This window comes from Pseudopipra pipra, chromosome 3, assembly GCF_036250125.1.
Source record: "Pseudopipra pipra isolate bDixPip1 chromosome 3, bDixPip1.hap1, whole genome shotgun sequence".
Classification (NCBI taxonomy): domain Eukaryota; kingdom Metazoa; phylum Chordata; class Aves; order Passeriformes; family Pipridae; genus Pseudopipra; species Pseudopipra pipra.
The window spans coordinates 59,675,176-59,702,900 of record NC_087551.1 but is presented as its reverse complement, the minus strand read 5'-3'; the positions used below and the strand labels follow the sequence as shown (position 1 = coordinate 59,702,900).

The window sequence follows — 27,725 nt, the reverse complement described above, 5'->3', positions numbered from 1 at the left end:
TCCAGGAACCTTAAAGAGGTATTTCTGATGTTAGCTGACAGAATGTTAATTTATGCTTGCTGTAATTCAAAGGGATTCCAAGGCAACTGTAAACTAATGAAACCTGAATAACTTTCCTGGAGAAGGTTCCTTATTTAATCAGTTGAACTAAAATGGAAATATGTAAAAGAGGCAGTCATTCTTTCTTTTAAAAAATAAGGCCTTTTTGTGAGAAGGGAGATAAATGAGAACACGTTGTGTTAGATGAAAGAGATGTAGAAAAATGTTTGATTAATGCAAAATATTTATTCTCCCCAAGTTTCTTGACTTTTTTTTTAACTCTGCTGTTCGTCACTGCCAAAAGTAAAAAGCAAAGAATGCAATGTCTACTAAGGCTGGTAACCTAGCAGAGAGATTGCTTTCAGCCAGGATTTTCTTTTTCTTGTCTTTTTCTTTTTTCCCCTCCTCTCCTTTTTTTTTTTTCTTTTCTTTTTAATCTCAAATGAAAGGCTCTCTATAATCAGATAATTGACTGGCTGGTAATTTTAGCCGTTCGTGACACAACAGTTGGCAGGTACAGTGGTACATAACCATAAGCCTTTTCCTACAGTCTTCCCTCCCTCTGGGACACTCACAGACGTGTCTCTGTCTTATCAGTCCCTGGGGACCATTCCCAAACATTTTGCAATGAAAATGCAAAGAAGTGATCTTTTCCCTCCAGAAAAGTAGGACCAGCTGTCAGAGTTAACGACCTCCAGTGGATGCGCAGATGGCATTAGAGGTGCTCCCTCAGTCCACCATGCACCTGAAGAAAGGGAGTGTTCATTGTACAGCTGTTCCTGTAGAGGCCACAGTCTGACCCTTGTCCTGGTGCTCAGGGACCTTACCAGGCTGGTGCAGGGCTCGGTAGTGGCAGATATGGATGTCCCCAGAGTGTGCCACGCTGGCAAAGTAGGCACAGCCCTGAGGGATCGCCCTTTTCAGTTACTGTGGGCTTCTTGCTCTTTTCTGTTCTGTGCTCATCACTTCCAGTGGTGTCTGGGAGTGAAACATAGCTTGCTGTGTGACTGACAGCCCTTCAAGCTGCTCAGCAAACCTTGGGCCTTATTTTGAAAGGCCTCTGAAAGAAAAAGAATTGTGTACTCTCTGAATGCAGGGCTGCTGAACCACTGCCAACCCCAGGCTGCTCCATTCAAAGGGCTGAGTGAATAAATGAGAATAACATCCTTGGGGACCTCAGGGATCGGTTTACTCTGAAAATCCTCAGCCTTACAAAGGGTCAGAGTCACAAGGTAAATGAAAATGGCTGGGAGGGGACTTTGATGGCCAAAACACTGTAACTGTAGAGGACTTGAAAGAAAACCGTATTTTTAAAGAAGTGAGAGAAGAGAGGGAGAAAACAGGGGAGAATGTGGTGGGGAGGGGGACTTCAGCCTGCAGCCTCACAAGAAGGGAGAGGGGGGGAGAAGAAAGAAATGTCTCCACTGTCTTAATCCACAGTGATCTTTAAAATACTGCTATGGGCAGTGGCTGTAGCAAGGGACAGTCTCTCCACTGACTGCTGCCTCAGTGCAACAAAGGTGTTTCCTTTGGGTAACTGGCAGCCCTCAGTGCATGGAGAGCTGAGCAAATGGTAGGAAATAGCCTTGCTCTCGTACAGAAGACAAGTGATGTGAATGTGTGCACTTATTTTGAGTCTGTTTAAGATTTGGTGTATTGATGTCAGTAAGTCATACGAGGCCAGATCCACATTAACGTCTTGAGACCATTGGGAATTAGACACCTAAACACTTCAGTCTCAAAATGTCTGGCTTTTGTTGGTCTCGTCTCTTTACCTTTAGTTCCCTGAGCAGCTCCGTTAATACTGACAGTAGTAAAGTTAAACTCAGTCCTAAATATTTGCAGGATCAGGATGTACGTGACTAGAAGCAGCCGCAGTTTCTTACTAGGTGTTTGTATAGTGCCTGGCATCTGGGCCCCATCTCAGTCGGAGTTACTGTAATTCAAGTCAGAGTAATTTCAAAAATAGGTTAAATACTGAATTATAACAGTTTTCTGAGAGATTATCTTCTACGGGTAAAATATTTTTTAAGTCCTTTAATTGAAGATGGCCAGCTGACAAGTGCATAGCTTTGATCAGAGTGCTCTTTCTAAATGATCATTGTACCTTAACTAAGGGAGAAATTTCATATGCAGGTGAACTCATCTATGCTCTCACATGTCAAAGGTGATACCTGTACGCCACTGAGAGAGTTACAGGCACTTCTCCTTGCTCTACTGTTAGTAAAGACTCTGCTCTAGATAATTTCCTTTTGCAAACAGTTATTCTTTTCTGTAGCAGAAGAGGGAAAAAAGAATATCCTACAGAAAACGAAGAGAAATTCAAGCTTGCTGCACTTAGGTATTCAGATCAAGGTCCATACCCCGTGAACAAGAGTCTTGTCTTTACCTTCCATTAGGCTTCATGTCATATGGGCTCCGTGACTTGTAACTGAGTTAAACTCTGCTATTTATGACACCCTGTTTTTGCTAGGAACGTTAGGACCCCATACTAGTGCAAAAAATAACGGTGAGCAAAGAGAATACAGAATCCTATTTTGTGTTTCCTACACACCAGCTGCAGTATTGTTCTTCTGAACAAATTTCTCCTGCCTTGGTATCCAGGTGGGAAAGGACCTTTCAGCCCTGACTGTAGCATTTTTTTAGGGTGAAAACAAGAGGGTTTAGCTCACCAGTAGTATTGGCCAGTGAGTAGCTAAACCCTTCATCTGAAAGTAGAGATAAAACCTACTTCAAACAGTTTGGTTTTGTGTAGTGGGTTGCTAATAGAGGCACTAATAAAGTGGGTTGCTAATACTTTGGGACTGCAGAGGAAGCAAAATGGCATCCACACAGGCAAATGTTAATAGGAATTTTTTTTCAAACCGGAAACCTTTGAGGCTTTTCTAAAGCTTTTTTTTTTTTTCTCCCATCAGGTTCAGAAATCCTTGTACAAGGCAGGACAGACATCACTGTCTTATGATCCAGTTCCTGTGTCAACCATTAGAAGCTTCGAAGGGCACATTTAACTTCTCTGTACCTCAACTTCATCTACGAAGTGCAGAAACAGAATCACTAGTTTAATCCTACCTACTGTGCAAAAGAGGCACAAGTAAACTGTAGAAATCTTATTTTGGCAGATAAATTAATGGAGTAAGAAATTCGTTTGTTACAGAGCACATCAACAAAGAAGGTATTTGATGGTTTATTTTTAAACAAAAGCAGGTAGTTCATGAAACTCAAGTTGGGTTTTCTAATAGGACTGAGTGCCTAACAGAGGATTTGGAGTCCCTCTGGATGCTCTGAAGTCTAACATGGATCAAGGTCGTGCTGCTGCATACCCAGGGTGTGGGCAATAATAGGATTTCCTTTTAACCTGCCACCTGTTTTCCCACACAAGTGGGAGCTTTGCTATCTTTGAGATCTCTATCACCTCTGTCAAATTTAGCTGAAGTAGGTCAAAGGGTTCAGAAGTTACTCATGTTGATATAAGATTCATTTCCTTAGGAAATCAGGCTGAGAAAGCATTTTGGTTTAGAGTACATTCAAGGCTGTAGCATGCCATAATTCGCTGTAGCTGTGAGCATCATTGTATAAATGAATACACATGCACACACATTTCCTCATGCCTAGCAGAAGCAATAAGCAGAATCAATCATGTATTTGTAATTGTGTTTATTTTTCACAAATATCTTTTTAGAAAGGATTCTCTTAAACCAAACATTTGAGAAATGGCCCAAACTGGGATTTATCTCAATGATGTGTGTGTGCGATTATATGGTGGACATTTTTCTTTACAGGAGAAAAAACTCAACTGGCACATGGAGTTCATTAAAATTGAACTAATGGTTTCAATCATGTTTCTAATAGTGTAGAATAGGTAGTCAGCAATGTGGACTGTGAATAAGCCTGTGTGATACCTACTGAAAAATATGTGCTTTTGTTTTCCCTCCCAAGATAGGCAAACTGTTTGTTGCTGAAATGCTTTATTTTTACAAATGTGAATAAGGAGAAACATGAATGAAGAAAACTATGAATGAGTACAATGAGTAAATATGGTTAGTGCATACAAAGCCTTGCTATAGATGGATTGAGCTAAGTAGGGACAAAGAGGCCTGTATCTGCCATAGGGTGGACGATTGATGTTTCTCTTCAATGCAGTCATAGGGAAGGACAGCGTAAGAACAATACAGGTCAGAATCTCTTTTATAAAGCGCCAACTTGTTCTAAGCCTCAGGCAGACAAAAAGCAGAGTGGTTCAGCTTAACTTACTAATACAGTCGGTGCCAACATTTTCTTTCTTTAAAACTCCTTGTTTTCCTAATTCCTACAATCACTTTTTAAAAAGTATACATCAGACAGTTTTTGATATTTCAGTTTTCTTCGGTGCTGCAGGGTTTTTGTTAATGTGGTTTTTGTTAATGGCTGCCCCACATACGGTCCCCTTAGGCTTTGTAGGTTTTCTTCTTCAAAACCTTTGCAAGTTATGCTCTCTTTGTTTTGTTTTCCCAGTGTTACCCAGAAGCAAAACTTTGGAGTTTCATTCCAAATAATGTGCTCAGGGCGAGAGCAATGTTTTACATCAGGGGCTGTGGATTTGTCTTCAGCCTTCAGAGGGCAGCCCAAGGCAGCAGACAGAGTACTGAAACCTCCTCTTGGGTGAGGTTTGCACCCTCCTGTCATACTTTATACTGAGCTCTTTCCCAGACAACATTTTTGATTAATGGCATTATTCCCCTCATGGTGTGCTTATGCAAGGCGATACCCAAGCGTGGCTCTCCCTCTGTGCGGACATAACAGCATGACCAAAACGCAAGGTGATGGCTTGCTGGACAGGCTATTGTGGGAGATCAGTAGAAGAGAAAAAGGAAGCACCTTTTCTGTGTTGTGTTTCTGTGCAACAGAAACTTATCTATAGATATGGCTACAACACTTCCGTTTTCAGAATGGAAAACTGCACATCATTTCTTCAAGAATTAATATAAGGCCTTGTCTCTTGTTCAAATTTTAATTATGATTAGTTCTGCTGGTATGATGGTGACAGTAATTTCAGTGTGCCTTCCCCAAAACAAAACATGGATTGTTTAATTTCATTCTAAAATCCAAAAAAAGTGGTCTAGATATATGTTGAAAGACCTATTGGCTTCCACCGGGCATAACACAGAAACAGTTGGCCTCCTATCTACTTCCCTCACCTTGCTTTTAATTCTCCCTTTTCCCTTGCTTTTTAATATCAACTTTCACTCTTTATTGCCCCAGACCTACATGTTTCATAGATCAAGTAACTTCTAATAAGAAAAATTTAGTTGATTTATAAGGGATGTAATCACATAGTAAGAATCATTAAGGTTGGAAAAGACCTCCCAGATCACTGAGTGCAACCTTTGACAGAACACCACCATGTCAACTAAACCACAGTATGTCCACTTGTTTCTTGAACATTTTCAGGGATGGTGACTCCACCACCTCCCTGGACAGCCTCTTCCAGAAAAGAAATTGTTCCTGATGTCCAACCTGAACATCCCCTGGTGCAGCCTGAGGCCATTTCCTCTTGTTCTGTCATGAGTGGCCTGGGAGAAGAGGACAATTCCCACCTGGCTACAACCTCCTTTTGGGTAGTAGTAGAGAGTGATAAGGTCTCTCCTGAGCCTCCTCTTCTCTAGGCTAAACAACACCATCTCCCTCAGCCCTTTTTCATAGGACTTTCTAGACCCTTCACCAACTCAGTTGCTCTTCTCTGGACTTTTTCCAGTACCTCAATTTCTTTCCTGTAGTGAGGAGCCCAGAACTGGTCACAGCATTCGAGGTGCAGCCTCACCAGCACCAAGTACAGAGGATCAACCCCTTCCCTGGTCCTGCTGGCCACACTATTTCTGATACAATTCAGGATGCCATTGGCCTTCTTGCCCACCTGGGCACACTGCTGGCTCATGTTCAGCTGGCTGTTGACCAGCACCCCAGCTCCTTTTCTCCTGGGCAGCTTTCCAGGCACTCTGCTCCAAGCCTATAGCATGGTGTTGTTGTCACCCAAGCGTGGGACCCTTTATGTTATTATTCTTGATGATTCATTTAATTTCCTAGTTACTGTGCCTGCAAGATAGCCTTCACCCAAATTACTGGAGAAAATGCCCCTCTAACCTAATGAGGGATTTCACCTCCAGTTGAAATGTTTCTTTTCCTTCTGCTCAGCCCCTCCCTGTAATTTAGAGTGATCTTGGAGCTTGCTTCTGCTGGAAAAACTCAACGTTTGGGCTTCTGAGCTTGCTGGCCATGGCACGCAGGGCAGAGAAAATGCTGGAATGAAAAGATGCTTTTATATCACTGTTTTTCTTGTGTATCATGAAATCACTGCAGCACTAGGAGAGAAAAGGAAGGTTTTACAATTGCGAGAGTGCAGTCTGGGGAAGAAAAACAAGTGTCCTTGAAAATACCTCCTGGGTTTTGTTACACGTGCTTGTGGATGCCAACAACAGGGAAAGGAACAGCACCAGGGATACAGGATAGATTTCAAAATATAAAAATGCAGAAATGTTGTAGTACTGCGCTAGAGAAGAAAACAAAAATGCCTGACTACACACCTAGCTACAGCAGAGAAGAATGTAGACAAACCTCTAAAGTCTGGACAATTCTCTGAGGAACAGGGGAACTGCCTTCCTGGAACAGGCTTGTGCTACTCTCCAGGCTGAAATCTGGATCCAGGGCTGACCTCCTCCAGATGCTCCAGAAGAAAGCAAAAAGTCCCACAGACCTCTGAAAAACAAAATCCTCAAGAAAGATATTAAAGGAATAGTATGCCAGTAAAAGAGAATTCTTCATAATTGCCTTCAGTTAGTTACTGTCTTATACTCAAAGCAAGAAAGCTTAGTTCATTTCTAAGGTACTTTTAATAGGCAAGGCACACAAGGATGTATGGATATTTTAAGTTAAGTGCTCGCTGCATGAAAATAAAGAGCATATATTGCACTTGAAAACACTCATATGCAGAAACAAGTTACATACCTTTAAAAACTGCTACAGATCTGTGGGTTAGATAGAGAAAGGTAAAAACTAGCAAGTCTGCACTGCTCTCGTATTTTACTCTGATTCCCATTTCCATCTTGCTGCATTATGTTCCATTTGACATCCTTTGCCACTTTTTAACCTGGAGACATGTGCCTGCAGAGGCGGCTATCTGTGTCAGACTTCCCCAGCAGTAGAACAATTATTGGTAGACTAAGATTACGGCATTAAATGTGCTCAAAATTCTTTCTCTGCACAACAGTTTAACACTCAACCTTGGAGTGCAATGCTGATCCCTCTGTGCTTGTCCATTCCAGGACCCTGTAGCCAGCCTTCTGGGATGCTGCAGGAGCCAGGTCCACACATGCTTAAGCAACCATCAGCAAAATAAAAGTGGAATAGAAAACTCTTTTTCTACATACGTGTCTGCAATACAGTTTGTCTACTTTGCTGGCAGGGAGTCCAAATGAGACCTTTCCTTTTAGGATAGCAAAATTAATCATACCTGCTGTCTTAGGAGTAACATTTATGCATCTCTGGGAATGTGACCCTCATTCTCTCTGCTATAGACATGACCCAGATACTTTCCTGCCATATGCAGGATACCTTAATTTCTATTTTTCTTTACATCCCTCTCTCTTTCCCACCTCCTTCCTTCCTTCCTTTTTCTTTCTTCCTCTTACTTTTTCTCTTTCTCTTGGGGATTGAGTATATGCAGCCTTACACAAACAAAAAGAGTTTACTCTTTTTTGTAGAAGAGTGGGGAAAGTTGTTGCATGAGAGGAAAATTCTACAGTTCATTTTAAAGCTCTCCATTCTACAATTTTGAGTGGGGATTGCTTCCATGTTAGTGCCTCTAAATGCCATTGCACTGTCAAGGGAACGCATTATGCTTTGGGAACTGTAAATAGGGCCACCTGAAAGATCTGACTTGTAGGGAATCATAGGCGCTTACAGCCAGGTAAGCTACTACAAGCTGGAAACAGTAAACTGTTTGATTGATCTTGAGCTCTGTTCTGCTTAAGTCTGGGGTGAAGCAGGAGCACCCTTGGTTGGCTTTGTCACCACTGTAAGACCGTGGTATCAAGTCTAAGAACTGCAGAATAAAGACACTGCAGAGGGAGTACAAGTAGGGGCAGGGTCTGTCAGCCAGACGAGCAGAGGTCTTGGCCTGTCAGAAGCCTTACTGGATTCTTCCATGAGCATAAGGGCAAATGGGTTTTAAGAAAAGGTCTGAAAAAATATTATTTTGTGGATGTTTACAGCAAACTCTTCCCAATGTCAAGAGTCACACAAATGTGGTTGCTTACAAATGTAAAAATTCAACACAGATGGATTAGGGGGGAGTCAAGCTCCTGCTGCTGACTCTAAGACAAGAGCAGGCTGGGAAATGAAGCGCCCTAGCTTATGTTCGATGAGGCAGAGAGGCAAAGAGAGAGAGAGCTGTAACTTGATCAAAACAGTGAGGTTGGGAAATGATCTTCAGAGTGGCATTCTCAATCACCATGAGCAGAGAAAACTCCATTTGTCAGGAAGAGCAGAAAGACTGTGGCTTCCGTGGTCTACTGTGCTTTGTCCAGATCAGGAATGAACAAGCTTTTTAATCTATCAGGTACTTGCTTTACTAGACAGATTTATGTATTATATATGTGTTATAGAAAGGTTTCCAAGCCAGTATTTGTTCTAAATTCTTCTCTTTTCGTTTTGTTTTTACTGTGCCCATCAAAATCAAGATCTCATAGATTTAGTGGATATCCAAATATTACTGCCACCTTTTTTTCAGCTATAGAGGATGTGAGGAAACAGCAGACTCCTCATTCAGTTGAGTTCTCAATAGCTTGTTCCTGACACTGCTCAGCACTAAGGACACCCTGGCAGGAAAAGGTGTCCCCATGGCAGGTTCTTTCAGCTGCCTGAGCTTGGTGCTTTCTTCCTGCTGTCCTTGGAGACTGTATGGTCTTCAGGTGAGCCAGGGGAGACTGTTGGTTTGCCTAAACCATTTGTAAGCAGCCATTCATGGTGTGGTTGCACTGGCAGAAAGGAGGAGGTGGGGAGAGATGATGGAAAGATGGATTTATTCCTTTTTCCAGCAGCCTGGTGACCTTTCTTCACCCTGATGTTTATCTACTTCTGATTTAAACACTTCTGATAGTTGTAAATAATAATGCTGAGATATCAGAAGGGGTTTTGGGACAAATCACAGTGACATTCAAAATTAGATGCACTCTGAAGTGATGGATGGAACTTGGAAATCTCCCTGACGGTGCTGGAAAACCTCTTGTTAGGATAGAAAATATAGCTTAGCCAAATCAAGTTATTTGCAGAATTGCATCCTGTCTCCCATTTTTCAGCTGGATGCTCTGTTTGCCTCCATCATGTAGTCACTCCCATATCACTGATGTTATGCTAACCCAGCAGTCTTTCATTCCTCAGCTTTCCCTTAACTGATTTTGTTTGTTGTTTTTTTTTCTTTTTTTCTTTTCTTGAGTCCTTTGTGACTTGTTGGCATTTTTGTGGTATTAAAATACTAAAAAATGAACAGTTTCCCAAGTTGAGCCCTATTGTAACTATACATGAGAATTAGTGGCTCTGTGTTTTCTGTAACCGTGTGAATTATGAGTTCTTGGGGTTTTTTTGTAATTTCACACCATATTACACAACAAGCTGTCATCTAATTTGCTCTCCACCAGCAATGCATAAACATCATTGCTTTTCAAGACTGCTTTCACCTGTTGTTAAGTAGCCATGTCTACTGATAATCCTACTTTTTCACATGGGTTAGAAATCTTTGCAGAAATGCATTATTTCTACAATATCATTATGTCTAGAGTAAATTAATATACCATTCAGCCACTCAACCTAAGCAAGATAGTAATGATCTTTTTGAAAGACAAACAGGTACAAAGACATGTCCGGAGATCAACACTGTACTTGATCAATGAAATATTTTTATTAATGGTATAAAATGACATACATAAGGAGGGCTAATGGTACTGGATAACTCTTAGGTGAAAAAAATAGCCTAAAAGATTTAGGAAGGTTACAAATAAACTGGACAGTAACAATTTAAACTACAAGACAGAAAAAAATGGAATCTTGTTATCATACAGGGGAGAATATTGATTTAGGATGATCAGCACTTTGTCTCAGAACCTCTGTCCTTCTAAAGAATAACTAAGGTGTGTTCACAGGGGAGCTAATGAATTTTTGCCATAGAGAGCAAGTGTTATTGTTTTTTTTCTGTACCTGTCTCAACAGGACATGAGTGGTTGGAAGCTTCATTTGAGTCCTCAGGCTGAGCTTTACTAGGTCTTCTTTCCAAGTCTGGAAGAGCCTGTCTGATCTGTGCTGCATGTGACTCATAGCAAAATTAAGGTAGTTAAACAAATATGCAAGATAAAGGAACTAAAAGAATGTATTTATTCTGTGGCATTATGTGCACTTTTGAGAAATAGTTTCTCATTTGTTATGTTGCAGATGAGAAAGAAAAGGTTTGAAATTTTATGTGCCTTGAGATAGAGCTGGTAAATGCATATGTTGTGGAGTGCCTGTCCCTGTTGTCTGGAGCTCACCGGCTCCTTATTGCACTCATTTGTTCTGCATGGCGAGGGGCTGAGTTCCACAGTTTGCTGTTGGCAGCTGAGAGCTATTATTGGGCTGCAACATCTGTTTCAACAACAGTGGGTCCTTGGTCAGCAAAACTAATTAAAAAGAAGTCCAAAGTCAAATACCATGACCTATCTGGTGTGTCTACATGTAAACATGGTAACTACTGGAATAACGAAAACTTTAAAATGCTTAGGATAATTTACAAAAATATGACAGGTGATGAAAAGTCTCAGAAGTGTTCTTCGTGTCAGACACTTGTGGACAGCACAGGCAAAGATTAGGATTCCTGCAAGCGCTTAAGCACATAGGGAACTTTTTATGCACATGGGTATTGGCAATAAACTCACTAAGGCCACTCAGCTGTGCAGCCCTTCCCACGTGGATGAATATTTACAGAATCGGATTGCAAGTTTCCTCAATTTTCTGCCAGGATTTTGTTAATTGGTAACAGTAGATATGAGGGTGCCCGGCTGTACATTTAATGACTCCAAACATTCACAAGATTCCTCCATTTCTCTCTTCTGTCAAAATTTTTCTTGTCAAGACTAAAGTAACCTTTAGTTACTGGGGAGTTCCAGTGTATTAAATTCTTCCCTCTTACCTAGTAGGGAGGAGAAGAGTCATGTTAGTGTTGGACTGATGAAATGAGATGTCTTTTTTTAGGAAACTGCAATAGACAAAGTATTTAGGACAGAAGGAGTAGGAAGTTGTTAGAGCAGGCACTACTTGGTTGTCAAATTGATGACTGAGTTAGAGTTAGCTTCAAAGCATCCCAATTTTGTTTTTTCCCAAGTTTGCTGATTAATTCCAAACCTTTTAAAACTGAACAGAGGCTGTAAAGTGACCAGAAATTCTCTATTGCATACGGTCAGATAAAAAAAAAAAAAAATCTATTTTCTAAGTATAGGTAGATTACATGCTAAAATTGGACTTAAGGGGAGCCTCTCCATAGTCCCTCCATGAGCTACATGGGATGTGGATCCAGATGAGTGAGTGGAGACAGGAGTGCTGTAGATAATGATTACGAAGCTGCTGTTTTTTAACACGGCCAAAGGGCAGGAAGTGACAGAACATTCTTCCCCATCCCATTTTCAAAATATGGACCATAAGCAAGTAATTGTGAGGTCCTTTTTTTCCAGAAAATAAAAAACACACAGAAGGAACTGTAGATCTCAAGGTGATGTTTTTCCATCCATACAGCTCCTAAATCTGCACAACATATCTCTTCTCCAGGTATAAGGTGCTACTGCAGACAAACCTATCATGAAGATATCAATGATTAACAGTGCCTCAGAGTGTTTCTGTCTATTCACAGTTATTTTCTTTTTCAAATGTATTTTGAACATTTACAGACAACAGGAAAAATTCTAATGGATTCTTTTGTCTGGTTTTAAAGTACAAAACTTTGTTTTTATTTAGCTCTTTCCTGAGCAAACTTACACTTGTCTGTAGTTTCCCTTATTGTGGAATAACAGAACACTTTCTTTTCAGGGACAACACTGAGATTTAAATAGTGTACTGAAGATGGTACACCTGCGCAGCCTGTTGTTTTCTATAATCCATTCTTTCTTTAGGAATTATGGGAAATCAAGGTTTCCCTAGAGATTTTTATTGCCAGTCTGTTTATCTGCCAGAACCTCTTCAACGCATTTTAGATGGCTGAGAATTATCTTTACAGGGTGTTGAGATGAACGGTTTGTCAGACCTTATGTCTGATGATTTTTACATCCTTTTCTAATCTCTCCATTGAATAGTAGGTTAGCAAAAAATAAAATACATATAACATAGCATTTTGGACTGTCAAACTTGCTGCAAAACCAAATTCAGTCATAAGACTATACCCTACAAGCACTCAGAAAACTGTATCCAAAATAATGACTAGATTATGTCTTTGTTGCATTCAGATTATTCCTCAAGAAGTATATCTTCCCCACTGACACTGTTTTTGGTGAGAAATAACAATATTCCTATTGATGGTTTTCTTAACAATTGGCACAATTTGGATTATCCATTGCTAATTCTGTTGTTTGTTTGCTTGTTTTTAAAAAACTACAAATCCTTGTCTTTCTAACTAATTTAACTTGCTATCATGCAATGTAGTGCGTTAGAGGACAAGGTGATCCACTGTTCCACGTCTTTGGGCTTTTCCATTCCAGATTTTTTCATTGACCCATGCAAACTCATCTTGATGTTTCTTAGTTGTGCTTCAGATATAGCCCCATTATCTGAGAAACAAATTATTGCATTATTTACCTTCTTTAACATTTTGCCAGAAAATGCATCCAACAAATGCATTTGTATGGATTCTTAAAAAAAATGAAAGAGCTCAGAAAGGAGTTGAAGGAAAAGAGAAACCATCAGCATTTATTTTGCTAGAAAAATGTAATGAAATTGAGGCTTGCTTGTAGTATCAGGAGTCTGTTTCACCATCGTTCCTTAGTTATAAAGTGAGCCCAGAAAATCCAACATGTATCAAGCTGAATGTTTTCGTTTTAATCGTAGGACCTTCCCTCTGCTCCAGCTGATACGGACCTCTGGTTTTTGCCCATCTCTAATACAAAGGCTGCTTCTGAATGAAAAAAGAGCTGCTTTAAGTCAGGTAATCCTGCCAGTGCTCATGTAGCACTCCCCTGGGACCTGCCTGCCTGGGGCTGGCACAGGGCAAGGGTGTGGGGGTACCTACCACTGGCCATGAGGACATTATAGTTGCCTCTGAAACAGCCACGCTCCTACCCTTTTATTCCCCTGATTGCTGTAGGGGCAGCAAGAAGCCCAGCTCCCCCCATTTCTCCATCTTAAACATGCCTTTCTTCTCCTACAGTCTTCATTGGCAGAAGGATCCTGTCCCTAGATAGACCCTTGTCCACAGGAAAGTGGCATCCAATTTCTACTATGCTGCTGTAAAACATGGAGCCAGCCATGACCATGTTGATCTACTTAGTTTTACTAGATGAAAATTGTAATTTAATAATAGCACTGATGTAGTGCAGAGCAAGACTTTCAGCTGTTAGCAACTATAAGAGCTCTGCCAGCTTTGAGGGAAATAATCTGTTCATGCCAGCCTAGAACCTGGCCTTCTAAAGAAATCAAGGAACACTGAAATTACCAAAGTCCCTCTTGAAAAACATTGTATTAACATAATTACCTTTTCTTGCAAGAACAGCTTGAACCTCTGCTCCAAGCTTAATCAACTTCTAACTGCAAATATATTTGATTTTTTTCTTTGCAATCAGTTGTATAAAGAAATATAATTGCCTTTTCACTCTTATTCCCATTGCTTGGGTTATACTAGTCAAAGTTCAGAGCAGCTGATGAGTTCAAGTTCTTTCACGCACTGATTGCAAAGCTAATCAGCTAGGTGAAATGGGACTGAAATACTGTTATTTGCTCTGATTTCTAGGAACATAAATAGCGACCAGAGCATTTGTTCTTGAGCTGAACTATTCTCTGGATGCCTGCTTACATTCACCCAAGAGCCAGCGGGCAGCTGGCTGCAAGACATCATGGTCTTGCTGCTAAAAATTGGAAACAAAGCAGGCAGGACAAGAACAATGCAGCCCTACAGGATTTCTCCTAAATTAGAGCTTTCACCATGGGAGACTGAGCAGCTCAGGGGAATTGGTAATGGGAAACTGGAGCTGGGCACCTTGAGGCTGCCAATCTGTACCTGATCCAGGCTAGTATTGGCTGGAAGCCTTCAGCATCCAACAGCTCTTTAGCTCTTTTCTTGTCTTTGTGAAACTGTTAGCAGCCTCAGGCCAATTCCTGGTGGAAATATATCCACAGCACAAGGCTACCTTCACAGCTGGCATAAGGCTGCAGCCTCGCTCACATTTGTAGCAGGGAGGTGAATTGAGGACAAGGTGGAGATAAAGCTCCTTCCTACACTTTGAGGGGTCCTCTATGGTCAAGGAGGAGGTGTGTAAGCAAAGCATCATGGGCAAGACATTATTGCTGCTTAATGTACACTCAGAAGACCCTGGGTTAGAGGGGTGCATGGGCAAGTGTGGCAAAGGATTGGTCAGGAATCACTAGATAGGTCAGGAAAGGAGTAAAAGTGGGAAAAGTTGTCTGAACAAGGAAGCCATCTGTGTACAGTGCATGTCAACGGCAGTCATCCTCTGTCCCTATACAGTATTTCTCCTGTGGGGACTGAATGTGTGTTTCTGATACACAACAGCCTAATTTCTGTGAAATTAGTGGGAAGGCGTGGGATGTGCACTTTGTGTACCTTTAAAAAACCCCAGCATTCACCTGAAAAGTGCACACCCAGCTGCTTGTGCCTGTGGTTCCTCAGGGTGAAAAATTGCTCAGCCCTCATAATGCACATTGCTCTTTCCAACTCTCCAAATAAATGGAAGAACAAAAAAACCCCATAACAATGTCAGAATTAACAGCAGCTCCAAGGTCATCACAACATGGACTCTTTTCTTGGTCTAAAAGTGCCAAAAAAGCTGAACTGCAACAGGGAGAATGCATACAGCCTAAGGAGGAGAAATAAGTCATTGCAGCAGAGCCAAATCTCCCAAACCAAACTGATATGTTCAATTAAACCCTCACTTGCTACCTGGGGACAAGCTTTACCTAAACCTTGGGGCTGGCTATCCACACACAGGCAGGTAATCAGGTAATGTAAGCAACTTGATACCTACCTGAAAAAAATAAATATGGGCTGGGTGTGCAGTACCTAAACTAATTACTCCAAAATGATTGCCTGGATTTGGGCCAAGCATTATCTCACTTGTCCTCAGCACTACTGCACTGGCATGAGGGGAACAGAAAATGTGGTAACTTGAGAGGGAGATAAAAACAAGAGAGAGGGAGAATTGAGAATGGTCTTTAGCTGTGAAGGAGCTGTTCTGTCTCTGCACCACTCTTTGGTCCAACCTCAATACAGTGAAGGAGCCTTTGTATCTTGTCTCCTCCTTTTAAAATGGATTGTCAGCCAGAAGCATTATCCACATATACATAGTCTAAACACTGTGAATCAACCTGTTTTTTTCCCCTTGGTCTCCACAGAGCTAGACTCATCCTACTGTCAAGATTTGGGAGTAATTTTTTTAAAGAAAACCACAAATCCCTGGTCATAGAAACCTGTCATCGTAGTTTTCTAAGTAGGTCATTGGTTATATAGTGAATATAATTTTGATTTACACTGAGTAAAACAGCGAAGTTCTAATCCAGTCTAATCCAGGATTATTTGCCTTATTGAAGAGAATTCCCTTTCCTTTGGTAGGTTTAATGCAAAGCTGCAAAGAATGTTTGTTTTATTGCCAGTGGAGAAAATTAGTAATATAGTTCCTGACATAGTAAACTATTATACCGGACTTGCCTAGGAATTTAGTACAAATAAATAAGGTGAAAGTCAGAATTAGAAAACAGAGAGAAACACAGCATCTCAACGTGTTTTATCTTTCATATACTGTTATCAGGAGAAAATAATACTTTTCAGGTAGGAGCTGGCGAATCCTGCACTGTGTTCTAAATGTGCCTGGAAAGTGTGGGCTTGGGAACTACCAGAGGTGTATTTATGGGGAAGGAAGGCATCTGCAACTTAGCTTCCTGAGGGCTGTGCTTCAGGTTGATGCAGAACTTACTGTGTGAAATCCATGACAGACATCAAGTAGGAGGTGAAACAATATTGAAATCCTATGGCTCTTCCTTCCATTTGCTGTTCTGTTTACCGTGACATTTACATCATATAAGGAACATATAATAATTGAGTGTTTTAGTAATAAATAAAACATCAGAAAAGAATAGGCAAGAATGTGAAATCAATAAGCTTAGTTTTACAAGAAAACACAAGTCAGACTCTCATTAGTGAATCTAATAATCCATCCCTAATTCACTTAGGCAATGCTTAGAAAGTCAGTAAATGATCATTTTCAGCTCTTGCTCCATAGGGATATACTGATTTAACTCAATGGAGATTTGCTGAAACTTGCTGAAGAGTACAGACCTGAGGCACAGTGCTTCATGCTGCATCAGAACCTGCAAGCCACATGTATCCAAAGAATAGATAAACCATGATCATTTATGTGTGGTTCTCTGGCCTTCTGCATTGTGTTGGGTGTGAGCTAGGCACACCAGTGTTTGCCTTGGTTCCCTGTCCAGGAAAATTGGGGAGGTTCAGCTTTGACCAGAAAAATACCAAAGAGCTAAGGGTTAGAGGACAGGGCAGTTTGGCACTACCTAGAAGCTATAGCTGACATTAGTGCTAATAGAGAAGATCGTGTTGTTACTTGATCAATTTCATTGTTTCCCCTATTTTTCCTTTTCGGTTTCCTTTTCCTTTCCTTTTTCCTTCCTTCTTTTTCTCTCTTTTTCCCTCTTTCTTTTTCTTTTTTTTCCTGTTTCTTTTCATTTTCTTGTTCTTAATCTTATTCCTCTCCTCTCTTCTCCTTTCCTTTTTTTTTTCTCTCTGTCATCTTTGGTGGTCATCTGTATTTATAGACAAAGGGCCCCAATGTGCCGTACATGCTTGCTTCTTTCAAGGGAACCTGCAACCAAAATTGCCTGTGACCTTTCCCATGAGCATGGGTAGAAAACTCTTCTTGTGTGAGATAAAGAAATTAGAACTTCATTCTTCCATGGTTTACTCCCAGGAATGCATTTTGGCAAGATGCTAAGAATAAACCAGGTATTGAAAGGGGGATCTGGGAAGCTGACAAGCATGGCTAAGCCTGGCAGGGAAATTTGACGAGGAAATAAGATGCTTTGTATATCAGTGTGTAGTGATTAGTCTTTTGAATGCTGGGATTATTATATAAGCAAAAAAGGAGGGGGGTACTTATTGTATGTGACAGCTAGCACTTATACAGGTATTCTTCAAACTAATGAGGAACATAATGGTGTATTTGTTTATAAATCTTGAGCAAGACTCCTGCATTTTCCACAAGCCAAATAAGCGTGATGGAAAAGTAAAGACAACTTTTCTTTTTCTGCTCTTCCAAATTAGAATCACTACAGAAAGAACAGGTAAAAAAAATCCAATGAATATCCTGCCCCACCACTGACATGCTACCTTCAGTCTTGGAGCCTATCTTCAAACAAAAAGTGTATTATATATTTAAAACACAGACACCGTGTTTTTTACACTGTACACACATGCCGGCAATAACCAAGAATCCAGAAATCAGTGCACACAGATATTACTTGTCATGATGCTATATAAAAACCAACAGGTTAGGAAAAGTAAGTAATAGAAAAATCAATTAAACAAACCTCTGAAGCCATAAAAAAGAAATTCGAAATTCTAAAATGTCCTATAAAAATAGGAAATGAAGACTTAAGTTACATTTCGCTCATTTGTCTCCTTTTTCATTAACAATAAATTCTTGTTTAGAAAACTATGGTCTCCATATTATCAAAAAATTGAGCAGTACACATAGATATTATTTCCCCCTCTTATAGCTTCCTTTCCCAACATCATATACACATACAAACAAAAGTAACTTGTTAAACTTACCTAAAATTTTGCACATAGATTCTACTAATAAGCATTATGATTCTGTGTGTGCACGTGTAAAACCAGAGGAAAAAGTGAGGCAACAGATTCAACTTCTGATAAAACCTTGGAATATCTTACAGAAGTTTGTCTTCACACATGACACATATCACATGATATTATTCACAAAGAATATGCTTGGGGAAACAGACAGAGTCATTTACAAACTTCTCTGAACATCCTGTAGGTTTGATTCAAAATAACCTATTTGCAGCATCATTTGATTATCCTGGACATTATTAGGCATTTTTCTTTAGTTTTCTGCAGTGTAGCTAGAAAACTAGCTAGACCTAGCTAGAGATCAGTGTGTTTCCAGTCCTGTCTGTAATGCCCTTTCCTTTACAGTCAGACTAATTTGTGTGCAAGCAGCATTTATCATCTGCCTATGCCTCTCCGTCTCACTGGGACATTATCATAGGAAATGTTATTCCAACTAGCAATTCTCCAGTTCCAGTGAAAACATTTAGTCAACTTATTGAAGGGAAGGATGAAGTATATTTACGAATGTTTACACCTAACATATGCACATACTTCTACATGCTATAGGGTATAACTAAGGCCAGATCTCACTGTTTATATGCACAGAATGTATGGCCTCATTTTGTTCAACTTTTTCTGAATTGCAGGGATAAAATAAGTGTTAATGAGTACCTGCCTGAGAGAGAGCTTTATTGAATTAGTTGTAGGAGGAAGTACTTATTTATGATAAAATTTTATGGGTGTACTTAATTATGATAATATTTTATTGGTGGAACTTCCAACTAGAAAAAAAAAGGGACATTTTTACAAAAATTCACTGTTGCATTCATACATTAAGTACACTGTTTGGTTCTGGTAAAACCCATTTTGAATAGTACCCTCAGTACTAGTTGCACTAGTGACCTGCTATTGTTCCTTAAACTGCAGTTGGCTGAATACTACTAAGGAAGTCCTTGAGTTTTGGAGTCTCACAAAAATTTTTATCATAGGCCGAGCTTAGTCCATATTTTCATTTGCATGAAGACAAATGATTCTAGATAAGTTTTAGGAGGATGAAGCCCTGTCTTTCCATTTATTCTTCAATTTCCCTTCATCTTCAGTCTACTGTAAGCTTATTAGAAACAGTCTTGTATAAATATTCACATCTACTGCATTTTCCTTAAAAATACCCCTACCTTATTAGAGGATTGTTGGAAATTTTTAGAGCTCTTGCCATGACCTATTTATGCACTGGGTGATCTCAGGTAAACATAAATCCAGGTACAAAGATATTCTATAGATTACTGTCATCTTGAACAGATAATTTGTTGTCCCTATCTGCACACAAATTTTTTGGTCTGTTTGATTCTAGCTGAGGAGTCAGTGTCTGTGAAGGACTTGAGATGGCATCCACAATTTATAGCCAGTATTTTGACTTTTTGATTCCTGGTGCAAGCTGTAAAGTGTGTCTTTGGATTTGATTCTGTTATCATTTTAATGCTGTTGTTTTTCTTTTCTTATAGTCACTGCTGGAAAACCTGGACATTGTCTAGATCCAAGATGTTTCATAAACATCCTTGATATGAATCTTTTATGACTCTTCTCCACTTGTCTGTGTTACACTAAACATAGAATGCAAAGACCGTCTCTTCAGATAGTGACTCGCAGGAATGCAACATGCAATCCACACAAAGGAAATTTAATACCCTAGCAGCTAATTAAAAAAGCATTACCTTCCACCAGTGCTGACCTCCAGCCATGCAGAGGATAAAGATGGGTGTCTGTCAATCAAGTTTACCTAAGAAACCCTGGCACAATATTATGATGAATGGACAGATCTAAAAAAAGGTGATATTGCTCAGAACACAAAGATATTCTTAATACTACATTTAAAGAAGCAGAAGGCTTCATCAGTAATTTGAAACCTCAGCCTGCATACTAGGAATATACGAGAGCTAAATTTCGCCAAGTACTACAGATACTAGACATGTAGTATGTAGAATCATTATAGACCTTCATGGGATTTTGATATACTTAGCACCATGTTGTTCAAATCACAACAGTACCTACAGACATCCTAAAGTCTGAATGCTTGTGTTTCATAGTCTTTCATCATTCCAGCAGCAGAACGCACACTGAATTTTAAGTGGTTTTTTATTTAAAAAAAAAAAATTATTGTATGCTTAGGAACTTCACAACCGATGTTGGCTCACTCCCCAGGTCTAATTTATCATTAATTAAAGCAAATTCACCTGCTATGTTCGATGTAGAAATAGCATTCATCTACACTGTTCCTGCAAAGCATTTGATTCCTCTATCCTGCTGCCCATGTATTTTTTTATCTAGATGTGTATCATTCAGCATGTTGCCCCAGAGTTCTGTGACTACCCAGCCACAGAGCTCTTACAGTGAGAAATGACTTTTTAAAAATATGCCTTTTGTTTTCCTCAAACCAGTTAAGAGGTAATAGGGTAAGATCCTAGCCATTTATAGCAGTACCATAGTACTTTTCTGAATAGAGATATAAGAGTCTGGGCTAAAATATGATTTAACCACACTTCAATGAAAATATGAGGAGCAATGACCTCGATCAATTCTGTTGCCATGAGGTTTCTTTTCTCTGCACATTCCATGCATTCACTTTACATGTAGAATAGCTTAAAGGGATCCTACTGTACATGAGAGCAAGACAGTTGCCATTTGTTGATGGTTCATGATCTTATTTCTGGATTTCCTCTCCTGAGTTTCCTTTCACGTTGTTCAGTTCAGACTGGAAGAAGAAAATGCCATAAATCAAAACAACTGTCCTCATGTTATTGAGACACCAAAATACTTGAGTTGGACAAGTCTAGGAGTGTGTACTGAGGAAAGAACTGCAGTAGAAGGGAGAGAGAGGAAGTGGGGAGCAGGATGTCTTTCCCTGCCTTGGTCCTACTATGCCTCCTTGGTCAGCTGTGGCCAATATCTGCCTCCTGGACTGTATCAGCTGCAGTGTAGCCAGCAGCCCTGCTTGGGTATGCACTGCATGAGAAAAAAGAGCTGTCCACCAAGATGTGGCAACAACATGGGCCAGAGCTGTGCAGCAAGCAGTTGTATAATACATATGTACAAAATAATTCATGAAAAAACTTGAGCTAAGTAAATGAGAGCAGTGGACAATGTCCAGAGCATTACTTGCCTAGTGTATAAACCATCAGGGTACACAGTATCATATCTGTCTGTATAAAAGCATCTTGGTTGCCAGCAGTAAAGAGAAAGAAATTAAAACTACTGTTATCAATTCACCGACATGTATGGGAAGAACACCAGGTACTTTACAGATATCTCAGACAGACAGCCCTTCCATGTCGAACTTTCTTATTCAGTGTAAGAAATATGGGCAATATGTCTGCTGTGTTATGCAGAGTGAGAGGAACATAGTTCATGGTGCTGAAGGACCCAGTCTTTCCCTGGGGTAGTGTCCTTGAGATTTGTTGGGATTTTACCTTTAGTATTCATCATCTGGGCAAGCCAAATAGAGTTCAATGCCTTTCTCTGAAGCTGAAGCAAGGTGCATTAGCAGTCTCCTGTGCATTTGGAGATGTGCCTCGTTTCCTGTGCTGCCCTCTGCTCAGCAGCTCAGAGTGAGGCCTGGTGACTGTCAGAAGTGACCTTTCCAGTGGGAAAGATGAGTTATACCTTTGATTTAACATGGAGCTTTCAACAGACAAAGCCATGCTCTGCCTGCCAACTGCTAACTCAGTGCTGTCTGTGGCATTAAAATGAAATGGTAACTAATAATTCTTCCATAATACTCTCACATTTTTACACATAAATTCATCTATTCATCACAAGCTTTTACAGCAAATTACTGTCAGGGGATGACCTTGCTTTCTAGCAAAACGCCTGGGAAAAGCAACGTTTAATTGTTTTCCTGCCTATACAAAAACACAGTCATAGGGAAATAATGCATAAGCACACACACAAAAAAAACCAAACCCAAAGGCATGTCAAGAAATACATTACCTAATCCAATTCGGAGGAACTCTCTGAGTACAAAGGCTGGGCTGGTGTGATATGATTTGAGCATATGGATATAAAGAAATGTTAAAAGAAATCGAATTAGGTAGCTTATTTATGTTCTCCTCTACCCAGTGCACAGCATCGTTATCTTTTTATCAGGATCCCCTGACACTCTTGATGAAGTGTGAGCAGATTGACTTACCAAAGCCATAGCCCAAATGAACGTTTACTCTCTGATGTTCATGGAAGCTTGTGAAACTTTCCAGTTGATGCTGAGATATCCTCTGGGAATACTGAGAGGAGTTTGGGAAACCTTTTTTTTAATTCTGTCTTCCTTTTCCTCTTTCTTTATCATGATGTCTTATTTTAGAGCAGAAGGACTAAATCTCCCTGTGCAAAACATAAATTTGTGATAAATGCGAGGGCTAAAAACAAAACAAAAAACTTTCAGAATTTTTTTCAAATCTAATCTGTCATTGATAGGGGTAAAGTTGGGATCATTCAAATTCTATGCTCATTTTTGGGAAGGGGGAGATGAGACCCTTCAAAGAGTTAAATCCTTTGTCACAACAGAGCTTGCCTCTGATCCACACTTCTGTTAGAAATGACCTGCTTTAGTGCTGTTTGATGGCTTAACTGGATACTTGTCAGTATTGTCAGATGATTGTATCCTTTGAAACATATCTGCTTATGAGGAGTCATTTCTTGAATTTCAGCAGTAGTGAAAAAAAGAAAAAGGAGTATTGAAAAAGGTGGTATATACGATTCTAATTTACCTTCAGGCTGTGAGTTCAGTGTCTCACTATCGCTTTTTGTGGTCCATCAAAAACTAAATCCTTCTGAAAACAAAAACTGCAAAAATATACCACCAGCATCAAATATTTTCATATATATTCATATATATGACACAATCTGTAGGCTTGTGTCACCAAAAAATTGCACTGCATCTAGCACATGAATCAAACCTGTTTGGTCTTTAAACAAGGACATCCATGTACATCAATGCAGCTGCTATTTCCATGGGATGAGTAAAGCATAAATTCATATTTTACTCTAGCAAAGACCTTCAACCATAGCCTCAAAATTACAACCAGATTATCCCTAGTCCACCCTATGTTGTGAAGCCCTATTTAAACTACTACAAAAAATAATATATTGTAACCAGATCACCCAATATTGTTGGCTTTTCTGTCATTCTTTTTTTCAATGCAGACAAATCCCAAAGGACAAACACAGTTGATGAAGAATAAACTAAGGTTGGTATACAACATATAAACAGATCTTAAACTTGAAGGCTTTTTTTTTTTTTTTCACTAAGTACCAGGGTGATTTAATTTGCCAGCTGTTCATTTCCATCAGTAATTCATGACCAAAAATAAAGAGAACACTTTTCAGGAGTGCTTCTCTGCCCAAATAATGAGCCATTATTTTAACTCAGAAGGCTCTCGGGAAGGACAGGGGAAAATAAACCCCTAAATCTGTAAAATGCTGCACAACATTTAAATAAGGGACATCGTTTCTCATATCCAAGATGTGCTGAGGTTGTGACAAAAGATTTTTGTGTGTGTGTGCATTGTTTCTCTATGATTGAAACCACCACTAGTGGGTTTTAGTTTGCTGAGGACCAAATCCTTGTTTCTGGATTTCTTCTGTAGTCATTTCTTTTCTACTGGTGCAAGTGATTTTTAAAGAGAAAACTCAACTCTCTTCCCCTCTTTACAAACAAAATCCTTATTTTTAGGTCTTTTCAAAAAAGCAAGTGAAAAAACAGTTTTCAATACTTAATGAACCCTTTTTTTAAAAGTCACATAACTCCAGCAACTAAGAGAAACTGAAGAGCAGATAAACCATTTATTAAACCAGCCACAAAACCTATTGAGGTGTGCTGTTGTCTGTCCTTACATAGGCTTGTCCCTTTTACTTCCATCTTTTAAACAGCTGAACTGTGAAGCATTTCCATGTACCATTACCTAAGCCTGCTCTCCACAGTCTGACTTGCCTCAACTGCTCTCAGAGACCAGGAGGACATCTGTCCTTCTCTTGGATGAAGGTCAGGAACTGGTGAGGAGCAGAGGAGTGACAGTCTTGGAGGCTGGTACTGGCTCCCTGCCACCCACCTGAGACCAGAGAACGTGATGTAACTCCCACCACCTTGGCTGACCCAGCTCAGCACCCTCTATGCCTTCTCCCAGGGCAGATATGATTTGAACTGGAACTAATGTTCCCCCACTGTATTAATCAGTCAGGTCATGGCAGGGTTTGAGGCACATAAAACACTCCAGAGCTGCAGAAGATTTCCAGTCCCAGCTGTAGCATTCTGCCATGCAATTCAGGATGGTTCTCAGCCCAGAGGATGCTGTGGAGTTCATGTGCCAGGACAGAGCTGCTGGAGAGCACATGCTTTTCATGCTCCTGGTCCCATGGTGACAGTAAATCAGAGCATTCAGCAGCTCTTTTTGCAGAAGAGCATGTCCCTGTGGCTCATTCACAAGAATGCTACGAGTCCTGCTAGAATGAGCAAAACCACCTTCCTCCGTTATGTGGCATCCTGGACAGGCGGCGGGTTGGTCTCATACTCACAAGGAAGGCTGTAAGAGAAGTTCATCTGCTGCACCTGTTAGAAAAAAGTCCTGAGGGCAAGCAAAGTTGTTGGAATGATCCCTAATGTCACAGGCAGTGGCACTTAAGGAATGATTTCATATGCCAGCCAGACTCCAGCTTCCCCGATTCCTTAGAGTCTTGTCATGGCTCGCATACACCATGTGGCACCGAACATGAAAAACTGGAGACCACTAATCAGGAGAGTGGATTTAGGGCATTGTATGTAACTTTGTTTTTACATGTTTTTACTTTGGTTAAGGATTTTTTCTTATTTATTTTTTTATTTGGGGCTTGTTCCATTCATGCCTTCATCCTTTTTCACACCTTCACTATATTTCCAGGCAACTTGACAGATTTTGATATACACTGAAAATACTAATTAATTTGTTAGACTGTGACCTTGATTTAGATATCTCATGAAGGCAAGGAAGGGAGTTCTGGGGACCCTAATTCCATTTGAGCATTGTGAACAAATTGTCTTTTCTACAGTTATTCCACAGTTTTCCACTGCTTTTTATAAAGAACTAGCCTACAATCTAACCTTGCATGCATACTTTTTATGCCAGTGAAGTTCGGCTCTCCATCTCTCTCTCTAACACCTTTTCATGAACTGTGCTAGAATGACTGTTTTAACTTATGTGTATTGGTGTAGAGGACATAATTTCATCTTGGGGTAAATCCTTCTGTCCATATCCCTTGCTCGGAGCAATTGTCATGCCCTGCACAGGTCCTCATGGCTCACTTTCAGGGGGAAGGGCCGCATATTTTTAGTCAGTTACCACTTCAGTGCCTGGAAGTTAAACTCTCTGGAAAACAAGCAAGTAAGATTTGAGGTTAGGAGACTGAAGGCTCCTCATAATGAATATGCTACATTACTGACTGCTTAAAAAAATTCGTCGGCAAGGGCAGTTTCATAGAATCATAGAGTTTCCTGATTTGAAAGGGACCCACAAGGATCATCAAAGTCCAACTGCAGTTTGATCACAAGCCAGTTTTCCCTGAGTGCCCATGGAAGATAGGGGCAAGACAGTGTTCACCCTAGAGACTAATAGGATGCATCTCTAATCCTGTATTCAGTTTTGGTGTGCTGACTACATGAAAGACACTGAGGACTAGAGCATGTCCAGAAAAGGGCAATGGAGGTGGTCTAGTATCTGGAGCACAAGTCTTGTGAGGAGCAGCTGGGGGAGTTGAGGTTGTTTAGCCTGGAGAAAAAGAGGCTTGAGGAGACCTTATTTCTCTCTACAATTAGAAATAAGGAGACCTTATTTCTCTCTCTGGAAAGATGAGGGTCAGCCTCTTCTCCCAAGTAATGGTGACAGGACAAGAGGAAATGGCCTCAAGTTACACCAGGGAAAGTTTAGATTGGATATTAGGAAAAATTTCTTCACTGAAAGGGTGATTAAGCATTGGAACAGGCTGCCCAGGGAAGCAGTGGGATCACTGTCTGTGGGAGTGTTCAAAAGATATATGGATGTGGCATTTAGGGATATGATTTAATGGTGAACACAAAGTGCTAAGTTAATGGTTGAACTCAATGATCTTAAAAGATATTTTCCAACCTAAACAATTCTAGGATCCTGTGAGCTAGGTCAGCCATTGGGTAGCCATGCTGAATATGCTGAAATTCAGCCAGATTCAAGTTCTACAGGTGACTGAGACTAAGGACAGATGGGGGATGTAAGTCCAAGGCAATGGCAGTGTAACAGGAGACTCCAGGGGAAACATGGCAAGACCAGTATCTTAAGTGGCTCAAGTGGCAGCTGCTCCACGTGATGAGGAAACAAAGCATGTGAATAACAAAGAGGCTCAACAGGAAAACATCTGACAGATGAAGGCAGCAGCAAACATGCAGCAAATCTCAACTAAAGTATCTCAGCAAAGAGCAGGACAGATTGTCCCAAAGAGTGGAATGTGTAATGATCCTGAGAAAACCAAGCTACACCAAGACAGCAGTAAAAACATATCCCTGTAAAGAACTATGGCCTAATAATATCTTACAGCCCCACAAGCCAGCATATGCTGGCTCAAAAGACAAGCCCTCAAAGAAAACCCCATCAAAGTTGTAGGAACTTGTATGAGATTTCAAAGGAGGACCATGAACTCCCAGAAGGAAGAGTCTGATGGGGATAGGAAGAAGTCAGTATGAACACAAAATATTGAAGTGCCAGCAGCATGCACACACTATTTCCATGGATAATTCTGCTAATAAGAATGGAGTTTATTTCTAGAAACTAGAAGCTTTCTTATTTTGTTATCCAGAATTTAGTTACTGAAGGGGGATTATACAATATAATAGCCTGCTTTGACAAACCCTTGTTATTTGACTGCCTACATGTGTGTTATCTGTCACAAAAAAAACCCATTTCATAACCACAGCGTATCCCTTCCAGGCATCATTTGTATCATCCACTCACATGACAGCTGCAAAGGATTTTCATTGCAGTGACAGTCAGAAAGGAAGAATGTGCAGAACAACTACTCCAATTTCTAAGCATGTTGGCTCTTGCTGATTTGTGAGTAATGCAAATGTTTTGCTTAGTGGGCTGAGATCAATAAGAAAATAACTGGGTTTCCTAGTGGACATAGAATATGTTGGCTTTGAATTGTGATGTTGCATCTCTTCTGTATCAGAGAATTCTAGTTTAGAAAAGAGTACTTCTGGGTCAAAAAGAAAGCAAACTTTGTGTGCTTGTAATGGAAATTATATCTAGAGAACATGAATTAATATTTCCACCTAGATAAAAGTAGGCATAGCTTTAGAAAAATGCAGATAATATCTGTACTACTGATCACTGTAAAGACACAGTATCACCACAATAATGACAAATCAACGTACTATGACATCTAATACTCAGATCTTATGCAACACCAAAGTTTTGCATGTAGAAAATTGCTACCCACTGGAGAATTCAGGTCAATAATTAGCTACTCTTTAGAAATTCTTATATTTTATTCCCTTATCATTTCTTTACTGCCTGATCTCTTAGTGAGAAATAATACCTGCAGAATAACTGCGAATATTAAATGA

General features: G+C 40.1%; 1 long non-coding RNA gene across 1 annotated transcript; it reads left to right on the top strand.

The window, feature by feature from the left end:
* The first annotated feature begins 745 nt into the window (after nt 1–745).
* Nucleotides 746–18,418, top strand: LOC135411632 (uncharacterized). The gene is made up of 4 exons (XR_010429239.1): nt 746–1,271; nt 2,955–8,629; nt 13,129–13,225; nt 13,448–18,418. It is a non-coding gene; the product is annotated as an uncharacterized LOC135411632 (long non-coding RNA).
* Nucleotides 18,419–27,725: the final 9,307 nt, after the last annotated feature.